Source organism: Peromyscus maniculatus, chromosome 3 (assembly GCF_049852395.1).
Source record: "Peromyscus maniculatus bairdii isolate BWxNUB_F1_BW_parent chromosome 3, HU_Pman_BW_mat_3.1, whole genome shotgun sequence".
Classification (NCBI taxonomy): Eukaryota; Metazoa; Chordata; class Mammalia; order Rodentia; family Cricetidae; genus Peromyscus; species Peromyscus maniculatus.
This window is the reverse complement of record NC_134854.1, coordinates 91,989,950-91,998,023: the sequence shown is the minus strand read 5'-3', so window position 1 is coordinate 91,998,023 and position 8,074 is coordinate 91,989,950. Positions and strand designations below refer to the sequence as shown.

Genomic DNA, 8,074 nt, shown 5'->3' with positions numbered 1-8,074 from the left:
AAGAATGAAATGTCACCAACAGTTTCTTGTCGCGGTACAGTGCTGATGCAAATTGAGAGTTGTTCTTGTTATGGTATGTGCATGTATTTCTGTTCTTGTTTAAAATATTGTAACTTTACAATATATTCTAGAGTACTGAGGGAAATCAGAAGAAAGACTTTGGTAAGAGTTTCTGTTTTAAAAGAAAAGAAAAAGCAGAATTTGTCTGGAGTAAATGTCTGAGGGATCAAAGGAACGGACTGAGGGTACATGGAAGGTTGTAGAAGGTCAGAGGTGATGTGATGTAAACTGTTTGTTATGGTTTCTTATACCTGCAAATACTGAATTTGAAAGTTAATTCTTATTGGTTTTCATCTTAAAATGGCTAATGATTCTGCAAACTGCTTATGTGTGTATGTATACAGGTATGTGACTTGAAAATGTAAGCAAGCTTTAACTGTATGTATGTATGTGTGTAGCTTGGATCCAACTGTGTGTATGTGTACAAGTAATTATTGTTTAGAAAAAACGAGCGTTAAACAGCAACCACGCAGCTCCCTCCATCTTGGCTGGTGACCTCATGGGCAGCCATGTGGCTGGTAGCCATCTTTTACTAAGGTTATAAAGATCTACTCGGGTTAACACCTAATACTTATGTCTTTACCAAGTGTTCAACAGCAAGTTTCTAGAGAAGTTAAATAGATGGCAACATATGTTTATTTGATTAATATTAAAGCTGCACATCAATGCTTTTATTCACAGGAATATACCTTGCTCTGGCAGCCAAACTTTGCAACATAAAGGAATCATAGGAAACAGCTGAGGTTTGCAAATGTATGGCAGGACTAGAGTTCCAAAAAGAGTCTAGTTGCAGTGGCGGAAGACATTTGAGAGATATCAGTCTTTTTTTTTTATTTTCATGTATTTTATTTTTTAAAACACTTATAATTTTGCAAGCTAGCAGTAAAATATTGCCTTCAATATTTTACTAATTAGCACCATATACTTTTAAAGCTAACTGGAACATTGTTTCACTGTAAATGATTGTAAAATAAGATATCAAATTATTTTAAACATAAGATCATTAATTAAATCATTATTTTTTGGCTCTAGGCACATATGTGCACTTTAAAGATGAACTTAATTGCGTTAATATATTTGCCAATCTAACAAGGTCAAAGTATCATAGTTTAAAGCAGTACTTAATCTCTGAAATTATTCTAGAAAAGGATATAAGGAAATTGAGAAACCAGCTATAAAAACAAAAGGGCATTCTTTCACTTTTTAGAAATTTCTTAATTTTTGGAAGAACAAAATAACTTGGTGAAAAAGTCCTCTGGTGCAAAGATCAGTTAAACACATTGTTTAGTACATATCACCATTTTCATGCTTCGCTTATTAGCAGCCTTACCAAAAAGCCACGGAAAGGTCTGGAACAACACACAGGGACAGCTGGAAGGCTGAAATAAAATTGCTTAGTGCTAAAAAGATCCCAAGTAATTTGAATAGTTTTAAATGGAAGCCTAGACATTTAACAGCTGTGTTTCAATGTCCTCATCTGAAAAAAAACTTTCAAACAGGTAGAAAAAAAATCTAATTACACTCAAATTACTTCCACACATTTTAAAAAAGGGTATTTTCATTTTCTATATTCTGATAAAAGCACTGAAGTTCAGAGCCACAAATGACTGCTCACTAGAATGCCTGTCTTGCATACCGGTGGAATCAAGTCCAGTTCTGCCATCTGTGGATGACTATGACAAGATACAAAAGCATGTGTTTGCCATAAATAGCTCTGGCTAATAGCAAAGTGCGCACACTGAGCAGATCAAATTCTCTATAAGGAGACACTCTGGACCACAGCCAAATCCTGTTACTAATGTTTAAGACTGCTACATCAATTTTTTTTCAATTCAATTTGGAAAAGATAATAAGGAATCGTAGCTGAAATGAACATTCCTAAACATCAGAACCTCTGAATGACATTTTACAAATTATTTTCATCATGATCAAGTAATAAAAACATCCTACTTCTACAAAGAAATTATTTAGTAATGTAACTGTGAATTAATATCCTAATTTATCTAAAGAACAAATAAGATACTGGAGTATGCCAAAGTGCAAAAAAAAATATCTAATCTCCATATTATAACATAAAGAAATAAATAAACATATTTATATAAGTACCACTCTTTTAATGATTGTATATAAGTGATCTTAAGATATTTTTAAACCAAAGAAATTCAACAATCTGGAAAAAAAGACACATGAGTGTTAATATTAAAGAAAAGAAAATCTCAAATACCAGTGCAGAGCTTAATCACTGTTTATCCCAAAATTTCACATGACAATTTGCAAAATTTCCAAGGAAAACAAGGCAACGTTCTGTAATATGCCACAATTTTTATTGCAACGTGGCCACTTTTGTGAGGGTGGGGAATTTGATCTCAAAACAATGTTCCATTTAAGGCTCTTGTATACAGAAATTGCCATCATGACTGATATTCAAAATGTCTGTAGTGTTTCAAGACTCATACGGTAAACATAAAACTCCTACATGTACTCAGTAGTGTATACTCAGTGGGAAAGCAAAGACATCCACACAGCTATTTCTTTCAAGAAAGTATGCAGGTAGAGGAATGAACACTGAGGTACTGGGATAAATCAATGACACGTAATGAAACTTAATTGGCATTCTTTTTAAGGAATTCAACGCATTAAAAAAAAGTGCTTCTAAGGAGTCTGTTAGATCTGTGCTGCCATGTCACCAAACAGGCTGGCCAAGGCAGGTGAGGTGTGCAAACGCTCCAGCGCCTCAGAGAACTGAATCAAGTGCAATGATAAATAATACTGAAAGAAGTTGACCATATGACCAGTGGATAATACTTTCAAGGCATTCACTTAGCTTACCCTCTGTAGCACTCTACCTAAGCTAGTCACAGTGACAACCACATCCATTGTCACTGTGAGGAAGGCATGGAACCAGTTGTTTTGGCTAAAATAAGATGGGGAAGGCATTCCCTGGGGTCTACAGAAGAGTAACCGTATTAAACGGTCTTATGGCAATCACTGACAGGCTTCTAAATCCATCCATTCATTGTGTTCAAAGGGCCCAGTGGAAAGGGAAGAAACAAAAAACAAAACAAAAAACAAAACCCACTACGGTTCCAGTGGACTGAGCTGGAGAAATGGAAGCCCCTTAAGATGCGATGGCACTTGGCTATTATTTTATAGCGGCTTTCCTTCCAGGGAAACTACCACACTGCCTCTCAGTTTCTCTCCCAGTGTTGAGCGGTCCTTAATATCATCCAAGCCATTCACCTGCCACTCATGTTTAATACCTGTAAATTTCTTTTAATGGCATCTTTAGAGCTAGCATAAATCATCTTGCTTTTTAACGGTGCACTTTCCGGAGCCCAGAATATAAATACTAGGTCTTCCTTCTTAGACTCTTTTGTTTCGTACGTGGCATCGTACAAAGCATATTGGCAATCATTCAGAGGTAGCAACTTCACAAAAGATGTGTAGGGGTCCTCTACTGTCTCACCAATGTTACCCACCAAGATCTGCTTGGCTTCCTCTACAATTATTTGTCTCTTGTCATCGCTTAGACAGAAGAGAACTGCTTTCTTTCTCTTTTTGATTTCCTCTTGGGTAGAAGATTTTCTTACTTTCATATCATTAAAAACTTTGATGACCTCATCATTCACTGTAACTCCAGATGCCATCGTGCCTGCGGCTGAGGCTGCGGCGGCGGTGGCGGCGGCTCGGGGCTCCGGCTCGGTGGCACTGGGATGAGAAGAAGGAGGGTCCGGCGGCAGCGGGCAGCCGAGAGTGCCAAGAGATATCAGTCTTTTAAGAACAGTTTTTATAGTTAAAAACCAATGGCTTAAAAAATGTTTCTTCTTAACCAAGGTACGTTCAGGCTTAAGAATGTTGTATAATGATATTTTGTTTTGATTTCTTTACTGAACCTGTATTTGATGCTAGAAGAGCTTCAACTTAAAAGCATTGTTTTTAGGCTACTTTTGTAGACTGTTAGAGAACATAAATAGTCATAAGTAATCAAGTTTTTTAATTGTAGTCAGGGTAAGTAAGTACTGATGTAAGTTTACTCATTAACTCAGTCTCTTCCATATGTTTTTAGGGTTGAGCTTGAAACAAGTAATTAGAAACAAATTTTGTCTATTCAGATATGCCTGGACAGCCCTCATACTTCAGAGATCTGCAGAATATGGCATTTAAATGTTGATCTAAAAGCTTACTATATCAGACAGGCTTCCAGATCCTAGCAGTGACCCAAGGTCTCCGAAGAAGATTATGTACGAGGCACCACAATGTCTCTGCCTGAAATATGACAACGCTGACCACAGGGCAAGATGCCCCAGTGAAATGCCTGCCGCCAGGACCCAGCCCAGACTGTGGATGAGCAGTAGGACACTGGAATTGATTGCACCCTTTTGCCTGATCAAGGTCAGTCTTCCATGTCCCTATTCCACAGAAAAAAATACTCTGCCTTATGGACCTGATGACGGAAGAAGATTGATGCTGTTCTGACTGGTGCCTCCAATGCTATGAAGAACTGGGTAGGGATTTGTCCCTGTAATTTATAGGATTGGAAGCTTCTTGGTCTGCACTCACATATAGTTTATCCTTCTCAGATCTCTGACAGTACTGATGGCCAGGCTAGCTCTAACTTTGTCAGCATGGCAGCATCAACCAGATCCTTCTGCAAGGCTATAGCTAGCTTGTTAGCTCACTTTTAGGAAAATGTTCTAAGATATAAAAGTTTAAGTAAGTCATTAAGGTTCAGATATGAGTCCAAAATGAGATAAGTTTCAGATTACTCTCCTATTCTATGGTTCAGAGCTTAACATTTAGGAGTCCTGATGAGCTGGTAGAGCAATGACTACTTACTGTTCAGTCACAAGCTCAATATTTTGGATTTGTTTTAGATGTCATATTTAAATGTAACTTGTTGGGACTCAAAGGTATGAGTCCACTTCTGCTGTTTTACAAGATACCCATTACCTGCTTTGTCTACAGATTGGTAATACTAATGTATCTAAAACTTTTATGTCATTTTGTAAGTAGGCCTCAAAGAATCAAAAGAGCCATAAAAACCTAGACCCACTTCACAGAGGTTGAAAGGACCCCAGATAAGTATTCCTAAAGATGGTATTTTTCCTCTCTCCTGGTCTTGGGACTACTGCTTTTCCCATTACTAAGGGTATGGACCTAAGGGTTCCAAATAAGTTCATAAATTTTAACTTCTGTTCCTAGTTTAAATTTGTCTCAACAGATTTCTACTCAGCTGGCAGTCACCTCCAGGTTTCAGTCACTGACTCCACTGCTCCAGACGACTGTGAGCTCCAGACTTGCTAAAAGCTGATGTGGACCAGCCCAGCTAACATGGTTCTTCCCTGTCTGTCCCTATGGGGTCAGGCAGCTACATGCTTCTGACAAATGCCCCCTTGCCCAGTCTTTGACTAGCTTTTCAGCCTTTTGGGGCCCCCTGATATCGGCGCCCCAATGCCAGCTCGAAGCAGTTCCAGAAGAGAACATCACCCATATTCCCTGTTCAGAAAAGGCTGAAATGCTGGGTCAAAAGAAAACTCCCTGGCATAGAGACAAGATGGCTAACTATACATGGCCATTATTAGAGAGGGATACTTAGGAGCTAACTGTCCAAAACCCATGATTGGGTTCCATTAGGCACATGAGAAGGGGGAAATGTGGAACCAAAATAAGACCAAAATGCTCTCACCCCAAAACTAAAGGCCTAAGACTGCTCCTTTTAGCTACAGGTCATAAGTTACTGGAACAGGCCAGAAGTTACTGAGACCAGTCAGTTCAGATTCCAGAAACCAGGAAGTGTAAAAGTACAGAGCCACAAGATAGTCACGAGGTAATGCCTGCCAGACTATGGAATGTCCTCTCCCTGGTTTCCAGGGTAACTGACCACAGAAATGCCCCCACCTGAGGGCAGCCAATGAGAAATGGTGGCGGGCAACCACTCCCTTAGAAGTAATTTCTAGAAGTCCCTAGAAGCGAGCCAATCAGAATTGTACCTGTACTAGCACCCCTAAATGATGTAACCTTGTGACTTTTCCCTTTAAAAACTGAGCTTGCAGACAGGTGGGCGCTTCCTCCAGCCTCCACCGCGTTGGATGTATTGGACGAAGTCCCTGCCTAGGCTTGTATTGCTTTTGGATATCCAGAATTAAACCTTGCTTTTGCATTCCGGCATGCTCGTCTTTGGTGGTCTCTCTGGGGGTCACGATCTGGGCACAATACAGAGGTCATCCAGACTGGCTCAACATGACATGCTGCTGTGCGTGGGAGTCCCCCTGTATAGCCTAAGACAGAGGCTCTCTCGGACCTCTGCAACCCCGATCACATGGACTTGGTCCATTTTTGAGAAAAGAGGGGGAACTGTTGGGGACGGACTCTGGACAGCGGTGTCTTGAACCTGTGTAACCTTCCACGATTTATCAAGCCTCGTGTAAATAAGAGGCTTTTAGTCTAACCCAGGAATGTAGGATTAAATAAACGTCTTTAAATCAGCTAGCTGCAGGGGCCTGGGACCAAAGCGACCTCCTGCTGACCCTCCCTCAGGAATTTTCTTTGTCCTCTCCTCACTCCTCCTGCTCCCCCTCTGTAGCTAGAGTTTTCCTGCCTGGCCCACAGTCAGGACAAATCTTTGTCACCCGCCAGTCCCACAGCCGCTCAGACCCAACCAAGTAAACACAGAGACTTATATTGCTTACAAACTGTATGGCCGTGGCAGGCTTCTTGCTAACTGTGCTTATAGCTTAAATTAATCCATTTCTATAAATCTATACCTTGCCACGTGGCTGGTGGCTTACCGGCATCTTCACATGCTGCTGGTCATGGCGGCGGCTGCAGTGTCTCTCCGACTCAGCCTTCTGCTTCCCAGAATTCTCCTCTCTCCTTGTCCCACCTACTTCCTGCCTGGCCACTGGCCAATCAGTGTTTTATTTATTGACCAATCAGAGCAATTTGACATACAGACCGTCCCACAGCACCCCTCCCTACCTGAAGCCCTGTTTATAAGCTCTAACACCCAGTCAATAAACGAGACCTTGACGCAACTCAGACTGATGCTGTCTTTCTTCACGCGCTTGGCCTCCTTTCCCTCTCGCCCCCCATTGATTCACAGGTGGTCCCTCCTTGAGACCCTCGAATAACCTGGCCTGCTGGACGGGTCAGAGAGACTGTAGCATTACACAACTGTGGTTATGTTGTAGGAGACATCACTAGATAAATGTGTCCATTAAAACTTAATTTTTTACAGGCAAAATGATAAATTCAAGAAGCAAATTGAGGTTACATTTACACAATAGGATATGATTCCACTAGAAGTCAAGATTTTAATTATGTAGGAGGTGGTCCTCATATATTCTTCATGTAACAAAGAGGACAGAAAATTGTTTTCATATTAAAAAAGAGAAAATATCAGCTGAAAGTGACATTGGTGCCTAAAATTAAATCTAACACTCAAGTGCCAATGGAAGTTGTTTTTCTTGAAGATTCTGAATGCCTCATGAAAATCAGACACTGTGGCTTATCCTCAATCTGAGTGTCCAGCAGCCATGGGAACAACTAGGCTCACACAAAACACATAAACACACCTACAGAGTACACACAGCCATATATTCCAAAATTGGTTTGAGAAATCAATGAGGTAGTACATGCAATTCAGAAAAGTTAATGGAACAGAGCCTTGAAGCTTCTAGTTCTTCATGGGAGGTTCCAAGAAGAGGCCACTGCATTTTAACAAAAAGGAAGAGATTGAACAAACTGTAAAATCATCAACTCTGTTTAGACCCATAGGAGAAAGGAGGTCACAGATCAAAAGCCGCTCCCCAAGATTACAACCCCAGGCTGTTATAAAGAATCACAAGATAACAAGATGTAATTCTCCTTTGGAAGCAGGGGGGTAGAAGAAAAACCTGAAGTGTTTTAATGAATTGCTGGAGGCTGGTTGTGGACAAGTCTAGGGGAGACTGTCTCCATGCATAGATTAGACTGGCCTAGAACTTGCTATGTACCCCAGGCTGGCCTCAAACTC

The 8,074-nt window shown here is 40.5% G+C and overlaps 1 pseudogene; it reads right to left on the bottom strand.

Annotated features, from left to right (window-relative positions):
* Positions 1–2,289: 2,289 nt before the first annotated feature.
* On the bottom strand, positions 2,290–3,811 carry LOC143272379 (cofilin-2 pseudogene; annotated as a pseudogene).
* Positions 3,812–8,074: the final 4,263 nt, after the last annotated feature.